We start from the raw sequence: 21,865 nt of genomic DNA, 5'->3' as shown, positions 1-21,865 counted from the left end.
GATTTAAAAAACAGTTTAAACTAAATATGTTTGTCATTCCTGGTATTCACAGGAAGCAACATTCATTCTGCTCATCACTTCTGTAATGCACACAGATATGTGGCTTAAGAGAATAACACCAGGTAGCCATTAGTAATACCGTGAGGTCATTTTGCAAATGTTTTTTGAAGTCTAGTTCCTGAGGGGCTGTTTATGATCAGCTATTTAAAGAAAGTATAAGTTCATGAAGTGTGCTAGTAGCCAGACAGCACTGGAGTCCTGACCACTTTTTACTATCCAGAGTTTGGTTGCTTTCCTTGTGTTCCTTTTGGTTTTCTCTAAATACTTACGAATCATTCCATCTTCCAGAAACATGCTTGTTAAACTTGGCCAAATGATGGCTGAATATGTCCACAGTGCCCCATTTCATTTCAGTCAATTAAGATACAGGTAATTAAATATGACTTTGATAAGCAAAATTAATATAGCATTACAGCAAACTGCATTTTAGAAAGTTTCAGATGCTGGCTAAAACACAAGTTGTAAAATGTATCCGGAGGAGACCAAGTTACTAAACTGTTTCAGGATCTGCACACATTTCATAGTACTTAATTGTAAACTATATTTAACAGACTGTGCTAAAAACAGATGTACAAAACATCTAGCGGAGATTAGCAGAAGTAATTTTCAAAGCCATGCATGTATTAAATACTCTACAGCAGAGTAAGGGTAAAGATATTTCTTATAAAATTTGGTAGAATAATGCTGCAGTTCATACAAGTAAATCCTATAAATTTAATTATTAAGTTTCAAAGTATCTCAACTTGAAATTCACAGTTTTCATAAGCAGGGCACTCTTAAATGAGAAACTGGGGATTTGTAGCTCTTGACTTACCTTTCTGACATTTCATAAAAATGAATAGTGTTTAGTCAGTTCTCTTAATCTCATAATCAGGGGAATTGATGTAAAAATTTAGTAATTTATTTTTATCCTGAAGATCAAGTTGTGGGCAACTATGTACATATCTGTTAACAGTAAACCACTGTCATTGAATGCTAATATATATGGATTAACTGAAGCCATGGTGCATAGGATTAATATATAGCAGGTATTTGAGTAGTTTGTAAAAAAGATATATAATTCATTTTACTTGTTTATTTGTAATGCTGACTAGAGAGCTGTGACAGTCATAAATCACTGTTTCAGGCACAGCCCAGGCTGTTGTAAAACATAATACTAAACATTAAAATCAGTTAGAGAATACAGTATAGAACAGGTATGCATGACTGACATAGAATATCATTTGATTTCCTATGTTAGACTGTTACATGCATTTGACGAAAATGTACTTTAATTAACAATCCCATCTTTGGGAATGGGATTAGAGGTAACCATTTCTTTTTTATATTAGCCTTGGGAGAAAGGATTGATCTTTAGTCAATGAACTATAAAACAAGTGACTTTACATGAAGATGTATTAATTTCTTAAAATGTTAGAGGTCTCAATGCTACATGACATGCAATGTAGCAGTGGAAGAAGCATGACCAGGATAACCTGTAAGTCTAACTTTAACGCTACTGAGGACTCCAGCAGGACTAACATCCACAAAGACACAACAGAATTAATAGACTGAAAAAGTAAAGTGTGTGTGTGTGTGTGTGTGTGTGTGTGTGTGTGTGTATGTATGTGCGTGTGTAAGGTTGATAATGCAAAAGTCAGCACATTACTACACATGTGCCGAGAAAGAACCTAAGCACTTGCAAATTGCAAACACACAAAAAAACTAATAACATCATTTTTTGGAGGGGCAACCTCCCTAGCATCTGCTATGTGGGGGCTGCAACTCCCTACCCCCTTGAAAATATATATACTAACTCAGAGACTGCACATTTCCTGGAGAAAGGGAATATTCCTCTACCTGGGGATTGTTGATCTAGCACACTTGTCATCCATCTGCATTTGTCGACCAAATGTGGTTGCTTATATGGATGTCAACCATATGCCTGAGTCCCATGTATATATCTATACCTATAACCATATAGCTATATATCTGTTTGCATATGTATATGTATATCTATATCTCTATATGTCTATTTGTATATATAAGTACACATTTGTGTATGTGTGCGTATTGAATTGCCTTACTGGACAGTCTGTGTTATTGTTGTACTGTAACTGAAGTTATAATTGTGGAGCTTTTCTCCTGAGACCTCAATATAAAATGGACTTTGTTTCAGTCAGACAACCTTATATCAAAATAGTAAACATACAAAGCAGCCAGAGTCCCTTCAGAATTAATGGAACCAATGTAAAAATGGTACTAGAGAAGTTGTGACCCCTTACAAATGAGCAGATTCAGGAATTCTAGTGGCATTAACAAAACCTGTGAACTGTGCTAAGATTGAATAGTTTCGTATCTGCAGTAAGATTAGTTGTGTCAGGGAGACTGGACCAATTAATAAAATCTGGTGCAGGAGCAGGATTGCATGCTTATCAAATGATATATAAAAATCAATGTATACCCAGATTATATATTTTTGCTCTGTAGGAAGAATGGTTGTCATTGAAACGGCTACATGTGTAGTTATGCAGACGTAAGACTGCATACATATCTACTGACCTCTTCTGATCCAAACAAAGTGAAAGTGTTAAAACATAAGGAGAATAAATCTAAGATGACATTTTTGCTAAATTTAGCAGAAGCCTTTCAGTATCAAAAGGGAATGAAAATCAAACCAGATGTTGACAAAAATTAGACAGCAACTGAATGTGCCAAGAAAACAAAATGAGAAGTTTAAGGAAAAAGATGAGATGAGAAGGGAAAAAAAAGGAAAATCCATTAATGTAGTGGCAAGTACATTCATTGTTTGCATTCTGTACTCACCATGTCTTTAGCTGGGGTACTTCCTTGGGCTTCATTGCTTGCGTTCTGTACTCACCAATGTGTCTTTAGCTGGGGTACTGCCTCAGGCTTCATTGTTTGCATTCTGTACTCACCAATGTGTCTTTAGCTGGGGTACTGCCTCAGGCTTCATTGTTTGCATTCTGTACTCACCAATGTGTCTTCAGCTGGGGTACTGCCTCGGGCTTCATTGTTTGCGTTCTGTCTTCACCAATGTGTCTTTAGATGGGGTACTGCCTCGGGCTTCATTGCTTGCGTTCTGTACTCACCAATGTGTCTTTAGCTGGGGTACTGCCTCGGGCTTCATTGTTTGCATTCTGTACTCACCAATGTGTCTTTAGATGGGGTACTGCCTCAGGCTTCATTGTGTGCGTTCTGTACTCACCAATGTGTCTTTAGTTGGGGTAATATTTTATTTATTTTATTTTTTTATTTTACATTTGTTGACCGGGCTAGTCTTACTGGACATATATCCGTTTTCAGTAGAGGCCCGGGGAGAAAAGCTCCAAAATACACGAAGTAAAACAATTATTACAAAAGACCAAAATAAGCATATTATTGATGAAAAGGAAAGGTTTTCCTTTCCCTCCCATTAGACAGCACTCAGGAGGTGGCTGGAGCCATGGGAGGCAGCTGAGCAAATGATGGTCAAGATGAAGGGAACTAGACGAACAATAACAAAGCACCTGGTATGTTTCCATAGCTACCCCAACAGAAAATATAAAGATACATTTATATGAAATGGCTGATAACTTATTTTCTAAAATGGACACTTTAACTCAAGCTGTTTTCACATTAGAAAATCTAGCTTTGAGTATTACACAGTTGAAAACTACCACCATAGATTGTACCAAACAACTTCAGGTTATGATTCAGCAATTTGTTAAGTCTGCACATATGAGTTTTCTATGATGCAACATCACTTATACATGTTAGATATAATAGGAAAGAGCCTCAAACATTCACTAAACTGACTTCAGTAGATTAAGAGTCTAGGTCTAGGCATTACAATCTTCATCTGATTGGAATCCCAGAATGCTGGGATTCCTATCAGTTATTTCAACACTCAGTCCATCTAATTTTTACTACCCTTTTACTTAAGGATCTAATTGAAAAGACCCCAAAAATTCCATAAAGATTAGGAAAGTTTGTTGAATCAGGCCTCAGTCTCTGTCGGTCCAAGATCTACCTTCAGATACAGTGGAAAGGAAACATTCTTTTGCTGTTGTTATGAAAGCTTTACTTGTACATCATATTCCATCCAAAACTATATTCACAGAAGTGCTGATTATTAAATATAATGACTTTTATTTTCCTATACAGGTGTCAAAGGATACAGAAAATGAGATGGAGGCCTTGGACCTCATTTAGAAAACCTTTGTCATTTTTGCCAAAGGCATGAGGATATTATCTTTGGTAGATGTGGACATTTATCATAATGTTCTCTATTTTTCTTTAATAGTTTTTTTCCCTAATTTGGTGTGGGAAGTCACTTGCTGCAGCTGGGGGTGGGGGGTGGGGGGGTAATAATGTATTTTTTATTTAGTTCTCAATTATGTAATTTTGTTTATTTTCCTTGAATATTAGTGGTTTCAACCACTGACTAAGTTCAAGTATTTACATAACTCGAGTTCTTCTGTTACTTTAGTTGATAAGGCCAATGTTTTAAAAATAAAAAAAATATATATGTTCAATCATTTCTAATCAGCTCCATGTATAATAAACCTAAAGATGCTGCAATTTTATTTCACAGATACTGTTTTCAGGCTTATGATATAGTTAAGGTCAGCCATGCTTGCATCTTGTTAAATGGAAGAGATTACTTCAACACTGAACTCTGTATATACGGTTTACTGTCATAATGATTACTTCAACACTGAACTCTGTATATACGGTTTATTGTCATAATGTTGAAGTGGATTTGGTCGAATCCACTTTGACGAAGTCTGGAGGTCGAACGGTGACAATGTCGAACTCTGATGTTGTCGAAGTGCAAATCTCGCCCCTATTTCGACCCATGTTAATGCTTGTTTCCAGGTCAAATTCGGGATGTAATTCAACAATATCAGAATTTGGCATTGTGACATTTCATGGACATGGGTCAATGATACGATCATTTGACCGAGTCTGCTTCAACATTGTGACAGTAAACCATATATACACTATTTGATAATTTTGCTATTTTCCTTCTAATTCATCTTCAGGTTCACAGTTGCTTTAAGCAATCTATATAATATTAACTCAACAAAAGTGGTACTAGCAGATTGAAAATAGAATAATACAAACTTCAGTAAGTAGAACCTCTGAATGACAGCAAGCTTAGAAAGTGCTGCAACTAATAAAAGAAGCTTTATTAGCACAGAAAATGCATTAGTACTTTAATAGGAATGAACTTCATCAGACTTTCACAATCTTTGTTAGGGAGTGCAATACCCTATTATATTGTACAGCAAATGTGAAGGATACCATAGAAAGTACTTTCAGCCTTAAGACAACCTTAAAGCATACCACGACCTGGCCAAAGCTTTTGACACAATTCCTTACTCAGGCACAGTAAAAAAGAAAAATAAACTGGGAATAAACCTTTATGTCACCCACTTGTTTTCCAATTGGCTCACAGATAGGATGCAGATAATCAAAATGAGGAAGTTACCTCCACAAAGAAATCACTCACCAGTGGAGTCCCCCATGGTTCTATGCTGTGACCTCTCCTGTACTTTTCTGAAGTAAAAGACAATACTGAATGGCTATGGCTGACTAAGTCTGCAGATGACTGCAGGCTAGTAGCAGTCATTGAATCCCCAAATGACTCAGCCAGGAAGGTTTGTCCCAAATAAATACATTTTGCCAAAATCATAGATTAAAACTAAATGCCAAAAAGTGAATTATTGTATCCTTTGGGAAGTCATCTACCCCTGGGAATTACCATATTGACAATATGCCCCTAAGAGTTGACTGAGTTGTTTGGGATTTTGGAACTTATGTGGGTAGTGACCTAATGTTTGACAAAACTACGTCTATTGTTGTAAGAATGTCCTTCCATGTTGCACAACTTATAAACAGAAGGATTGTGTCTAGATCTAGGGATGTCATTGTCCCTATTTACTCATCCCTCATTAGGCCAGTCATCGAATATAATGCTCCCTTTGGCCTGAAACTGTTCAGACACATGCAACAACTGTAATGCCTACAGAGATAACTTACTAAAAGGATACAAGGCATGCACAACTTGTTCTATGTGAACCAACTCAAATTCCTGTCACTATACTCAGTATCCTACAGACAGACTGCTAAGAGATCACCTACATCTGGCATACAAGGCATCCTCTGACCCATTACTGATGGATTTAATGAACATCACCAAATTAAATGGCATCACAAAAACTCAGTGTAGGAATATAAACCTCTCCTACAACATCACCAGAATGGTTTGAAGGGATAAGTATATCTCACAGAGATTGCCACTGCCCAATAACAGACTCACTATCCACATAAAACAAAGTTTAGCCTTGTCCATATTCAAACAAAACTTAGATCTATGGGTGAGAAATAGAAAATTTACCCCAGGACCATTCTCTGTACTATTAGTGGACAGAGGCAGCTCCTAAATGCTTTATCCCATGCATGGGTCACCTCAAATTATTTATGGTATGATCCCAGTTATTCTCATTAGGGGTAATATATAACTATTGACCATGGGATGAGTAATGCCAACCTATAACCAAATTATATAGCTTATTTAGAGCACAAAAAGGATAACTGACTAGGATTAAAATGGCCCACAAGGGTAGCTAACCTGTACTTACCTATGAACCTATAACAGTCTAAGCTTTTTAAGCAGTTCCTGTCATATCACAGTCTAATGGATGTCTAGATATACAAATACCCTTAAGAGTTTGGGTATACTTATCTAAGACTGAAATTTAAGAAATATTCCAGGACAGATAAAATTAATGCATATTTAACACTCATGTAATGGTAAGAATTTTAAAAGGCATGCGTCTGTTTTTATGGGTTAGACCAGGTGTCTGAGGCAATCTGTTGGGGGGAGAAGGACTTTGACAATACCTTAGATTTTAATTAACTCTCTTGGCAGATTCATAAATGCAGCATTCATGATCACAGCCAAGCCAGCACTACTGACATTGCATGCATGGCAATCGGCAATGGCAGTCATGCAAATGACCAGACTAGTGTGCCTCTAATCTCAGCTACAGCACAGACTTGCAGCTAGATCATGGCAAACCACCCAACTGCCACAATGAAGCAGAAGAAGCTGAGGTAAACAATAACATTGCATGAACACCCCTTGCACATTTATATAATGTTGATATAATGAAGACAACAAATATATAAAGTGAGATGTGCAATAATAGGGAAAACACCACTGATGTCTCAGGGTGTAGATGTTACGCTATAGTAACAGTATCCACAGAGATGGATAGCATAAAGTGCTAAGGGAGTTGTTAAAGAAAATAATTGCCAAGAAACAGAAGAAGAAAGTGAGTTCGAAAGAACCTGCACCAGTCTGATAACATCAGAGTGCCAGCAGCAGACCTGTACTATGCCATGAATGTCATTATAAAAGGAATATAGTTTATCCTAAGGGGATTCAAACCATAACTTTCATTCACATGCCAGTATATCCACAGTTTACTGGGAAGGTGAGCCACTACAGTAGTCTGAGTAAAAGGGGTCATAAAACACACATCCACTACACAACGTACTTGCACGTAAGGAAGGTGCAAAAGCCAGAAAACATAACCAAGCTCAAAAAGAGGCCAGCACCAAAGGATGAGAAAAATGTATTGTATTAATATAATAATATATAAACCATGAATCAGACCAGTTTCGGCCCCAAGGCCTTCATCAGTGATACATTCATAAGGTTCATAGGTTCATAGGTAGGTACTAGGCTATCGTCCCTGGGGCCTATACAAGCCCAGCCAAAAAGGTACCCTGGCTTTTGCCACCCAAGAAAATTATTTTCCTGTGTCACTGTCGAGCAGAGCCACAGAGGTGATCCCCGGGGTAAATTTCCTATTTCCCATTCAATCATCAAGATTTTTCTTGAAGAGTGCTAATGAGGAGCTTTGTTGTAACATTAAAAAAATACTTAAATAGTATTCTAAGTTCAATAATTAAGCAGATCAATCAGCATACTTTAATCATTTCAAATCTGGATTTAGGAAGACTGGTTTTGGTCAACAAACTACACTAACCAGGGATAAATTGATGGGGTCATTCTGTACAGATATGCTTAAAACCAAAGAATTTTCTAGTAGGAATTCTATTATCAGGTAAAATGTTTTGGTAATTGTGATATGGATTGGGTGGTCTATTTGGCCACTTGTTGCTGTTCCACGTTTTATGTGGGGCAGACGCGTAGGCCGTTTAGGATCAGAATGTCAGAACATTTCAGTGACATAAGAAACCAGCATCTGACTAATGCCCTTTACAAACATGTTTTGAATCATAAAACAGCCAAATTTCACTTTACTATTATAGATACAATTTGGGGGGACAGATCCAGGAAAATGGGATGGCACAGTATATTAAATAGTAAGGATAAGGCTTGGATTATTAAATTAGGTGGTTTATTTTCCCCTGGCCTGAATGACTATCTTTGAATGGTGGTTTGTACAATGATTGAATATGACTCTTTTTATTATGCTGTGCCTTTAAATGCTATTTGATCTGCTTAATTATTGTACTTAGAATACTATTTAAGTATTCTTTGAATGTTATGAGTGTATTACTGATGAAGGCCTTGGTGCCGAAACTGGTCTTATTCATGGTTTATATATTATTATAGTAATACAATACATTTTTCTCATCCTTTGGTGCTGGCCTCTTTTTGAGTTTCATAAAACACACATACCATGGAAATGCAGCACATGTGCGAATTACAAATGGAAAAGGTGTAAAACATCACAAACCCCTGGGTATTTGAACCCTCCAACACGTGCATTGTTACAGTAAGATTAATTGCATGATGACAATGAGCCACTGAAGGAGTTTGAATAACAGCATTGACTGCACTTTATTTTAGATTGGTATGTGCAACAATGTTTAGCTCATTTGTACGAGGGATTAGCTTGTGCCAAGGAGTTTCCATTAGTTTTGCCATAGGACTAGGGGTGCCATTTCTCTGTGATCATTTATGGCCATCTACATTACTCTCTGCTAACTGTTGCTCACTTTATGATCACAGAAAGGTAATTTTGAATTCCATGCTCATTCTCAGCATTTGTGTGATGTGCCTACTTTTTGAGCATAGTATAGATCGCAAATGGTAGTACAGGCAGACAGACATGAAAAGTTGAAGCAAGCAGAGTGTACAACACAAGATGAGATAATGTTGAATGGGGTCAGAGGTGGGATAGGAGCTGGTATCTCTCAACTTCCTAGTTCAATAATGTCAGAAGAATCCAAAAAAACATAAGGTTAGAAAGTGAACTTTTCTGCATTATGTATACATTGATGATATGAATCTTTTAGGGGAACTAAACACGTCACAGGATGAAAAAAGAAACATACATGAATGGCATCGAACCCCTGGTTGTGTTACTGATATTCTCTAGAAGAACATTAAAAGCAGTCATAGACAAGGTGATTGAAAACACATTTCAGAGGAATGGAATACATGATAGCAAAAGAAAAATGCATCTAAATGGGACTTGAACTGCCTTTGGCATTGATATTCTTGAGACTATGGTATCAGCAGGGAATTCCACAGAATCAATCACAAAAGAGGTGATTGAAAACACATTTCAGAAGAATGAAACACATGATAGCAAGAAAACAAAATTATACCAAATTGGTTTGAAACCATGCCTTTGACAATGATATCCTGTACAACAGTGTATCATCAAGTGAGAAGATAGAGGAAAGTATGATAAATGTGTAGTAAAACACACATTTCAGGAAAATGTTAGATCAGTGTTAAAAACTGAAAACTGAACATTGGAAAACAACATACCCACCATTAGGGGTTTAATGTCATTATTTCAGTGCATTGACAATGAATATATCATTGCATGAGTAAACAAAGACATAGAAACTGTCATATACATGTATTACATTTAACCTACTTCATATTCTCAAGGTATGTTTATTTATTTATATTTATTTACCGGGATAGTGCACTGATCTGTATTGACCAATTTCACACTCAGCCCATGTGAAATGCAAAATATTTCACAAACAAAAAAATACAGAAATATAAGCAATAACAGAATAGTTCATTACTAATTGCATTGAAAAAAAATCTATGTATAAATTACAGCCAATAAGCACAGTGCAATGTACAATCAAGCAGAGTGTTATGGCCAAGATATACATTTGTTTCTACAGTGGGTCAATCTTCAGTGAATCTTGAGAGAGGAAAAGAGACTCAGCAAGGAAATAGGTTAGGTGATATATATTTTTTGAAGCTGGAGCATTTGGTTTGGATGAAGAAGTACTTTTTGAGTTACATTCTAAATTTGGAATGAGTGTTGATTTCCTCAGTGTTGATGGGGAGAGCTTTCCAGAACGTACGTACCTGAGATGAAAAAGCATGTGCAGTGGTGTTGAGTTTGGTTTCAGGGGTAATGGCAGTGGGTGTGGCTTGTGAGTAGTGTCTTAGGTTGTATGAGGAATATTTTTGTGAAGTCTAGCCGCAAGGGAAGTAAATGTGTGGAGATGGAGTAGTTTGTACAGTTGGGATCCTAAAAGTAGGTTAGATCTTTGTGTTATGGGTAGCTATTAGACTTTTTCTCAGGTGATGCAGTGACGGTCACAGAGATGTGTTATTACAGATAGTCTGGAGTGTGGCAATGTTTTACTTTGAGGCAGAACCAAAAATCAGGAGCTCAAATTCAAGTTGAGAATGGAGAACTCCTTTGCCAATGGTTGGTCTTGCTGGTTGGAATAGAAAAGGGTCAATCTTGTTGGCCCAGAAGAGGAGGGAGTTTATTTTGGCTCTCACATTGTCTATGAAAAAATGGAACTTTAATGACTGATCAAGCCATAGTCTTAGGTATTTGAAGGTGGAGGTTGTCTCTGTGGAATATTTGTATAGGTCAAAGATAGTTAAAGAGTCAGGTGATTGGTGAATGCTCTGTGGAGTTCCAAAAAGGATAACTTTTGTCTTTGTGGGGATGAGAAGCAGTTTATACTTTATGAGCCATTGGTGGAGCTCATATTAATCTGACTAGAGTTGCCACAGAATGTTGGTGTGAGAGTGACCTGATCAGTAAATGACCATGTCATCAGCATAGAGAATAAATGGGAGATGATGGGGGATGGGAAGGTCACAAGGAGGTTTTGTTAATGAATATGGAGAAGATGAAGGAGACAAGAATGGAGTATTGTGGTACCTTTAGTAATAGATGCAGATTCTCATTGGGAGGATCCTATTTTAACTCTGAAATGTCTGTTAATGAGGAAGTTTTTAAACCTGGGTGTGACATCTGGACTGATACAAATTTGAGTGGTCATTGAGGTCAAATGCCATTGTCAGGTCTATAAAAAGGGCACTAGTTAGGAGGCCACTATTACAGTTTAGCAGGATGACATCAGTTAAGAACTAAAATGCTGTCACAGTACTTCATCTGGGCCATAAACCATGTTGTTTATAGGAGAGTAGTTGGTACTCTGGATATAGATAGAGAGTTGGTTTAGACAATCTTTTCAAGAAATTTGCCCAGAATTGTGGGGATGGATATTGTTTGGAAGTGAGAGGTATATTTCAGGTTAGTTTGCTTTAGGCAGGGTTTAATTAGAGCAGTTTTACAAATTTGTAGCATTATTTTTTGTGTGAGACCTAAATTATATATGTAGACGAGAGGAAGACATGGATGCTCTCTGCAGTGATAAATGAACCTGGGTTTTATGTTATCAGATCTAGGAGGGCTGTCAGTGGAAATATTTTCATGTAGTATAGAGGCTTCTTTTCTATGTATGAATGCATCTGAAGCAAAAGAGTGGGATAAATGGCAGCAGGGTGGACAATGCATGATCTCTGGGAGGTATAGAGTTTGTTGATAGGATATTGCTGAATTCTTTTAAAAAAATCTAGAGAAAGTTTTGCTGTACCACATTGAATTCTGTTTGTAGACAGGGTATCATGAGGAGGTTTGGTGTTTGTAGACAGGGCATCATGAAGAAGTTTTCTTCCTGTAAGAAAGTTAACCTCTTTCCAAAAGTGTTTGGGGGGAATGTAAGAAGGTAACTTGTTTCTTTGTTTGGTAATTTCTTTTATGCTTTCTGATGTTATTGGTGCATGATATGAATTGTTTAGCATACTGTTATAGTGAGCACCTCCATGGATACGAAACCCTTCCAGCCTAATTGGTATTCTCTAAAACAGTGCATTATCAAGAGAAGCCAGAGAAGAAATTATAATAAACATGTCAGAAAACACATATTTTAAGGGAATATTAGAAAACTGTGGAAGACTGAAAGATGGGCATTGGTAATCAACATGCATCCATCAGGTGATCAAAATGTCTTCAGTAGTAGACATGTAAGTTCAACCACTAACTTCACCTTATGCCTCTGTTGGTCAGTCATGTGTATCAATGGTCAGTTCTGCTGTGCTTTGGATGCCAAGGTTTTAGCGAGTTTCAATGACTGATTTTTTTTTGTAATTTTTTTTGCCATAGGATGAGAAATATCAATTGTCTATTTGTATATATGGAAAGTGAAGCTGCTGTCTGCCAACTTGCGTGCAATGTATAGTGCAGATAGATGATTTTTCTTGCTTTATAAGTCTTTTTTGGGCATGCATGTGTTGTGGTAATGCATTTGTTCATATGGTTAAAGGTTGCAAAAGGTATAGAACAGAGAAAATAGCAGAAAGCACACAGGATGACAAAAAAGTGATGAGATAAGGATTGAGCAGGATGGAAGTGGGTGAAGTAAGCAGCGGATTAGGAAGAGCAGCCTTTGAAGCTATTCAGTTGTAATGAGCATTACGAAGGCACAAATCCAGGATATGTAGCGCATTTGCAGAGTTGATAGCCAACAGTGTAAAATAGTCATTCACTTAACTGCATTGTGATTATATGCATGCTGAATCATGTGGGAAGTTGAAAATGGGACTACAGAGCCAGGATTAAAAGATTAAAGGCAAAGAGATTAGAATACAAGGTAAACTTAGAAGGAATGAGATGGTTGGAGATGGGTTAGCAGCATATCTCACAACTTCTTAACTCAACAAAGCCAGATGACTCCGTGCTTACATTTTGTTAGACTGTGCCAAACACCATGACAGAATGTACACACTGATGACAGGAATGTTTCATTTCAGGGGAAAAAAACACATAATTAGCAAGACAAGATGATTATACCTATATGGCTTTGAAACTATCTCTGTGTCACTCACATTCTTCAGAACAGAGTCTTAGCCAGGTATACTACAGAATTAGACAAAGGGAAGGTGTTAGTAAATCACACACCCAGATAACAGAACACAGATTAACAATAAAAGGGAAATGCGCCTGACTGCATTTGAACCCACACTTATGTCTTTAATATTCACTGATCCAGGGCATTAAGCAGGTATGTCACTGAAGTGCTCAAAGGAAAGGCATTAAAAAATAAAATAAAACATTTCAATGGAATGGAATACAGATATATGATGAAAATGTCATACTGGAAAACAACATCCCACCCTCAGGGGATTAGAACCCTGCCTGTCTTGCACTGAGATTGAACTTGTCACATCATGGATACAACAACCCATAGAGGCCTTCACAGGCAGTAATGAATTTCACAGTATTTCACTATTGCTTGCTGATGAGCAGTTGTACTAAGCTCATTTGGGCAATTGATGACCTTAGTGTGTTTGAAGGAATTATCTTCATTTTTGCCATAAGTGAGGAACTGTGATTTCCCTGTGGCTATTCATGACTAGAGGCATTACTCCATGTCAATTGGCATGCAATGTATGACCACAGAAAGATGATTTTAATATATAAGCCCTTTATGGCCACGTGTGGTATGTTTATCTATTTTTGTATCAGATTAAAGGTTAGAAATAGGAGTATAGGACAAAGATAAAAAGGGTAAGCAAGCAGAGGATAGACCACAAGGAGAGCAAAGAAGTAATGAGCAGGATGGAGGTGTGATGGGAGCATACATTTCAACTTCTTAGCTCAATAACCCTTATTAATTACAATTATATTCTTACTTATTTGATGACTGAAATCTTGAATGATTTGAGAGACAATTACACTTTTTATGATGAACTATAGGAGCCAATCATGTATACAATAATTAAAGGTCTGTGAAGATAAGCGGCATGGATGGAAGTATTTTTGTGGGACAGGTGGTCTTTTTATTTATTTATTTATTTATTTTTGAGAGAGGAAACTAAGAGGTGAGTAAGGGGGGAAGGTAGGTTTCAAGGGAGGGTAGCCATGACTGAATGAGTGTGAGGTAGCACAATGAGGGAGGTCAACACAATGGTGAAAGAGGCATAAGACAAATAAAGGTAAGACAATGGTGAAGGGAGAATTGTATAACATACAGGGGTGGTCTTACATACATACAGAAGGGAAACACATGGTTTGGGGATAGGATTGGGAGTTCAGAGATGCAGTCTCTTTCAACTTTGACATAGTGAGAGATTACCCCTTACCTTGAGAACTATCACCGCAAGGTCTTGTCTCAGGATTTGGAGGCAGCACTGGGCAGGGACATGACTCAATATATCTCTATATGGTTGATGTTGACTACAGACATCCTCCCAGTCTCTCCCCCACAAGCTGGGCCAGTTCCTGATGGTGATTGTTTCTTCTACTTGCACTGATACTAGCTGGTCCCAGTGTGCAATCCTCCAGTGAAGAGCTACCTGATGCAGGTGATGCAGGTATAGCAGGTAGCACAGAGACAATTCTGGCAGGCTTGGACCCAGATGTCCTAGGTGACTCCTGTGGTGTTGTTGGTGGTGGGGCTGCTGCCACTTGTGGGAGATGAGAGGCTGTGCCCATGTGGTCAGTCCAGATCTCTGAACCTCTGCATAAAATAGTAACATAAATGAAGACACACAAAAAAAAGAAAAAAAAAAACACAAAATAGAAAGGATAGCAACAAAGAAGGGGTGTAAGAGACATACATAAATAATAAAACCACATTCTAAGTTATTTTTTCATTTGTATTTATCTTTGTTGACTGGGAAAGTCTGACTGGATAAAACCCATTTTCAGCAGAGGCCAAGGGAGAAAAGCTCCACATTCAATATAAAAATACAAAAAATATACCCAAATTATTAAAATTACAATCACTTCCTATGAGCCACTACAGTGACTTTACTATCAGAATATAGAATGAGCAGTAGACAGATAAAAAGCATAACAGAACATAAAAGTGAAACATCACTGTACTGTTAATACCAGCCATCAGCAAATGACTTCAAAATATGGAGAAAAATAATGTCTGGTACACTTGGACAAAATCTTAGAAATGCAAAAAATCAATGTGCTACAAATGATGAAATAGAAGTTGTTCCCCTTTCAAAAAAATTAAACTCCAAAACATAAAAAAATATGCAATAAAGATATGTTTCAATCAGCAGAAATTGTAATGGAAAATAATATACTATGGAACAGTTAACATCTGTACCATACAAAATCCAAAAAAATAAGTAAAATCTTTATTTTTATATCTGAAAAGCTACTGATAAAATAAGCCTACATCTAAATAAACACAAACTTAGTATTTTATTACAAGTACTACACTAAGGAAAACGCAACCCACGAAACAAAGATAAATGAAGAAATTAACAGAACCACAATAGACCTTTAAAGTAAAACAGAGCAACATATAGAAATAAAGCAAAACAAAAATATTCATGTTTTACTTTTTATTTCTGTTTGTATTTAATAAATAAAATAAAAAAAAAACATACAAAGTATACAACAATTAAATAAAACCATAATTTGAAGGAAATCTGCCGTACTATTTCTTTTTCAAAAGAAAGTGGAAGAACGCACACTAAAACAAATAAATAACACAAATAACTAAACAATCACATACCATACCACACAAATAGCACAACTGTTTAACAGCAGTAACCCATATTTGAGTGTGGATAATGCTTTGCTTGCCCACACTCAAATGTGGGTTATTGCTAAAAATATAACAGGTAACTATTACAGTCAAACATTTCGGATTTCAGTGTGCATGCTTATGAGAGAGGAGACATAGATCACATATGAAGGGATACAATATGTTAACAAGAATATTAATCAGAACAGAAGAAAGCATAGTGTATGAATTCTGAGAAAAAAGGAAGGCAGTTTAGATTTGCTCATAGTAGTTCATAGTTGGAATAACTAATTGCTTATAAGTTTTAGAGTGCAAAAGTAAGAGAGCTAGGTAGCAGAAAAAGGACTAGAGTAGTTGTCATACTCATGAAATATGGTGAAGGAAAATAAGCTTTTAATAATATGATTTAGACAGTTAGTTTAATATTTTAACAGTTAAATGTATGCTATGACAACAGGATTTTTTGGTGATGATGGGGGGAGAGGTGTGCCATTTCTCCAGCTATAGAAGGGGGTGTATGCAGTATCAAAACTCTAATTTCACACAGTCTTTACTAATTCTGTTAAGGAAAGCCACTGCTAACAGATGTTGTCCTGCTGTATAAATGTTATTTACCATTATTTATGGTTGCTACCTGTCGCTATGCAAACAGACACAACAGCACCAATGCTTACCGTGGTACTCTGTTAGGCACTATAGTCTGTCCCTGTGCATCTCCCTGTTCCTTTAAATCTCTTCAGGGGCTGGGGGTAAATAAAAAGGCTTATTGACAGATTGGACAGTGGCAAGCATTGGCAGGTAATTTATTTAGCTAAAATATGGTATACTTACAGTACTGAGGTGGTACAATAACGTCAGCCTCCCATCAGCCAAGAAGGTCAGGCTTACATCAGCTCAAGCCACTGTAGTGGTGACACCATTGTTCCCCAGTGCATGGGATACCAGTAGCATGGATGACAGAGTTGGTCAAATTATTCCAGGTATCAGCCTTATATTGTAATCCAGTATAGCCCTTCTGTAGGAGCCTCTGTTTGGATTGCTTATGAAGGAGGTCCAGAAAAATACAGGACTTATTTATTTTTATTTAGTTATTGCTTCTGTTTACTTGAAAAGTCTGACTGGGCACATAATCCATTTTCAATGGAGGCTAGGGGAGAAAGGCTTCAGTGTACAAACAACAGTAATAGATAAAGTGACACTAAGATTTCACAGGCAATAACATACTATAATCTTTATAATATTTTCCAAAAGAGGGGACCTGTATTTCAAATCTGATAAAATTTACAGTCAGCTATATTGCTGCTAGTTTCAATAGAAAGCAAACTGTCTTAAAAATGTTATTGTGGTGAGACAGCTAGATTTCAGAAATGTAAGACAAAGGTAGTTGAGGGTGTGACACCCCCTGCATTGGCCCAGTAATCAAGGAGACTCAGTCCTTACCACAGGCAACAGTGAGGGATGTGCACAATGGGATGATTACAAGTACACACAAAGTAAAGTACAATTTCCCTTAAGAGCACACAGAGATCACAGTCAGTCTGGGGTTGGTTTCTCCCTCTTTCTTCAGATCCCCAATAAGACTCCCCACTAGAACAGCTATAGGGTTAAGCTCTCAGCTGAGGGGTCAAGCCAAGAACTCCAGCACCCTCTCTCTCCAACCAGTGCTTTGTGTCCCTGCCCAAGTAGCTGATACACACACACTTTGAGATTTGATGTATATAGAAACACATGCACACTCCTGGGGAAGGCTAGCATAGGTTTACTAGCTATGTCCCCTTCTGCCCAGACTATAAGGTAGTTGTCACTGCCACCAGCCCCTACTTATCAGCTACTTAAGGTCCTTAAAAAGGGTGACCAATCCTACTGTGTAATGTTTCTATTATGCAAATGGTAAGTGTGACCGAGACTAAGGATATTTAGGAGTGGCCTGTACAGTGTCACCAAATACATGTGCAAGTACACTAAGAACTTAAATATGTCTCACAAATATCAGCCACAAAGATAGGTTGAAATATATTTAATAATAAGTAATAAAAGAACAAGACAATACTCAAACAACACAGTAACTGCACAGTTCAGAATCACAGGAAATATTTTAAAACAACATTGCAGGACATTCAAAGAAAAGAAGAAATTACCCAGCAAAAGTGTCCACAGTAACCAAAAAACAGTGAGCCATGCCAGAAGCAGTCCCTTTGTAGTTTAATTGTAGAATAAAAACATAAATGCTCCACATAGAGTGCATTTTCGTAAATGCACTTCCTCAGATGCAAAACACAAGTGTATGGATACCAAGTCTTTTTATACTTAAATGAACCAATCAAGTGTTATGTTCCCCTTTTACATCATCACATTTAGGGTTCATATCAAAATCAGTACACAAAATACAAAATACAAATACATCTGTATAAAGTGTAAAACATACATTAAAATATTAATATTCATTAAAACTTCAAACAATATTATCTTCCACTGCACCATTACTACCCACTTATATTCAAAAATGTTTTTAAAATATATATAAATAAATCCTCGCAAACACAGAAAAATAAAACAGTTATTTAAAGATTGCAGGACAGTCTCAAATAAATACAAAAAAACATTGAAACTAATCTTTACTATATTCCTAAGTATATCTAAAATAAATTACTGCACCCTAGACTTACTTACAGAGCAACACACAGGGTGAAGTGCTCAATGGATGTTTCTAGGTCCAAGACAAGATACAAAATGCACAGTCTTTCTTTGAGAGAGTTCTTAAATTACTAACAAACTTTGCTACTGGCTTAGCTTGGATGACATCACTCTTTGTCACCTGCCTTCAGTTTACAGGATAACAGATACCAACAGAATTTTATCATCTCTGTGTGAGAAGTGCATATCTCTCAGATGTGCAGCTGCTAGGAAGCAATAAAACACTTTACATTTTAAACCTAGTAATTAAAATTACTTTCAAGACAATAGAAAAACGTATCGCTCTAGACATTGTGTCTGCTTGCTGCATTGAAACTGAGAGATAACACAACTATAAAACATTTTGATTCCAACTTATTTTCTTGAAGTTTTGCAAGTTAATTTTGTATGTTCCAGCTTCTACTATTAAAACATACATTTGCACAGGTATATAGTTTATATACATTTCTGTTCTTTTCCAGTAGGGGACACTGTGGTTACATTCTTGAAGCTCAGTACATGACATACAGTTCTGTATAAATCAGAGCAATATTCACAAATGACACAGAACTATTTACAAAATTCCAGCTAGCTGGGCTGGCTGCATCACAGATGGTGAAAGAGTATAACAAAATGGAAGAAAGAGAGTGAGTTACAGTGCAGGTAGGATGATATGGAGAGAGTTGAGCAAGAATGAGGTTGAAGAGAAGTCATGCGTAATCTGGGTCAGCAAATTTGCAGAGCCAGGAGTTTAGCTGTAGTTTGAAGGACTTTTAGAGAAATCTTCCTGTCTTACTGTTAGGTGGGTGGAGTTTAAGGTTTTTGACACTTGATAGGAGTAGAGGGAGCAGCCTGCAGACATGTTGGGTTTTGATACATGTAGAAGGTCTTTGTCAGAAGACTGCAAGATTCTGGGTGGGTTGTATGATTGTGTGAGGCTGGCTAGAGATGGACATTCATTTGGTTTGTTTCCTGAATTGTAGATAATAAGGAGTTGGGAGCATCTGAGTTGGTAAGGTAGCTCAAGCCATTGGAGGTCTGTGAGAGCCATACAGTGGTATGTTCTATGAGGGAGGTTGGCTGCAAAAATTGCAATGTTGTTGTAGCACTGTTGGAGTTTGTTTAGTTGAATTAGATGTTTGTCAGTATTGCTGCTGAGTAGAAGAAAATAGGTAGTTGGAGAGTAATAGTGATTTGACATATTGGAGTGTTAGATAGATAGGGGGCCGGATTCACAAAGGCTTGCACGGAGTCTAAGAGTAGAGTAAGACTCCGTGCAGCCAACATGTCCGCCAAGCGATCCAGGAAGAGCCGGTAGGGGTGTGTAAGAGAGCTCCTTAAACTAGTCCTACACGGACAGGGCTTGGATATGCAAATTACCTCAATTGCAGGTGAAAGCTATGCAAATGAGGTAAATTTGTGATCCAGGAAACCCGAACCTGTCTGAGTAGGAGTAGTGTTATTTGCAGACATGTACTCAGTTGACAACTGAGTACGGTTCTGCAAATAGCAAAACAGAGCCGTGACAGCTCCAAAAAAAGGATGCATTTACAGGAGGAAGCATGCCAATGGCCAACAATATGGCCATTGGCAATGTGAAATGATGAAAAATAAAAATAAAATAACTTTTTTTTTCATCCCGATCTCTGGGGTTTAAGCGTAGCGCAGCGCCGCGCAAACGCGCTGCACCCTAAAAACCAGAAAATCAATAATTAAGATCCACAAATGTGGATTTTATAGCTGATATGAATTTACAATGCAAGTGAATGGAAGGCTGAAGACAACATAGCCACTGAGTAGAGGTTGTTAAGGGGGGAAGCTCAGTCTAATAGATGTAACCAAGCATTAGTAGGCAATCCTATGCAAATGAGGGTTAGGATAGTAACTTGCAAGTTTACATAGCAAATGAGCACAGTCAGTGGAGTGTAGGAGTAGGATAAGGGGAGTAACAGAGTAGAAGATAGGTGACATCACGAGGGGGCATATATGAAAGAAGGGAAGCTCATTGGAGCTGAGTGGCATGTGTCAGGTGATATTTGCATATCATTGAAAGAGGTATGTCAACAGGTAGGCTAGGTAAAGTAAAGAAATTGAAGGTGTATGCCGTGGATAACACCAAAGTTTCTTGCTGAGCGTGCATGCGCGCGTGTGCATGCCAGTAAACCCGAGTAAGACAGTGTGTGCGCGTGTTAGCGTGTGTGCGCGTGTGTAAGCCGGAGTAAGCATATGTAAGGCTGTGTAAACAGTTGTAAGTGCATTTGCACTGGTGTGCGCACATTTTAACAAGAATAAGCAAGTTTTAGTCCATGTAAGCATGTGTGCGTGTGTGTTAGCTGGTGTGCTCATGTTTGCGCTTGTGTGTGCGGCGCTCCCCCCTGAGGAAACAGAAAGGAAAAAGGAAGCACACCAAATAGTAGGAAGTTACCAGAGAGTACTAGCACAGCTAGCAGGTGAAAACAATCAGAATCAGGCAATTACACAGGCAGTACACTAGCCCAGCCCATCCCAGCACTTAAAACTCTGCAAACAACAGTCCATTATGTTTCTCTCAAGAAACACTGCAACACTGCAGTAAGCTAATAGAAGTGAAAACTGAAAAAACTTCACTGAGACAAAGAAATGTTAGGGGCTGGCATTGCTGTTATAAGGCGACATATGCAACATGCTGAGGGTGGTGATAATGCAAATGCTGCTGGACAAACCACAGTGAGGAGATGGAGAAGAGTGTACAGGCCCAGGGTAACCTACCAGGGGCTACATGAGCTAGAGATAGTGGAGCACTACAGAGTGGACAGAGACCTCTTGCAGCAAATTGTTGAGCTGTGCAGGCCATGCCTCACACACAGAACCAACAGAGGGGAACCCATTCCAGTGGAAACCAAGGTATGTGCTGGCCTAAGAATATTAGCAACAGGTACCTTCCAGAGATCAACTGGTGATATGATGGGGATATCTCAGGCATCAGCATCCAGGGTACTGCACCAGTTCCTGGATGCCATATCAGCACATGTCGGTGATCATGTACATTTCCCCAATTCCTGTGAGGAATTGGCCAGCAATACATGTCTCTTCCAGCAAATAGCGGAATACCCTGAGGTAGTGGATTCAATAGACTGCACACACATATGCATCAAAGCATCAGCCGGTGAGCGGGGTAGGGTCTACTTCAACTGCAAGGGCTTCCCCTCCATCAACTGCCAGGTCGTGTGTGATGCCCAGGGCATAATACTGAATGTGTGTGCTGGCTGCCCTGGAAGCTACCATGATTCCC

Source organism: Protopterus annectens, chromosome 10.part0, assembly GCF_019279795.1.
Source record: "Protopterus annectens isolate FY-2018-M chromosome 10.part0, PAN1.0, whole genome shotgun sequence".
Taxonomy (NCBI): Eukaryota; Metazoa; Chordata; order Ceratodontiformes; family Protopteridae; genus Protopterus; species Protopterus annectens.
This window is presented reverse-complemented; position numbering follows the sequence as displayed.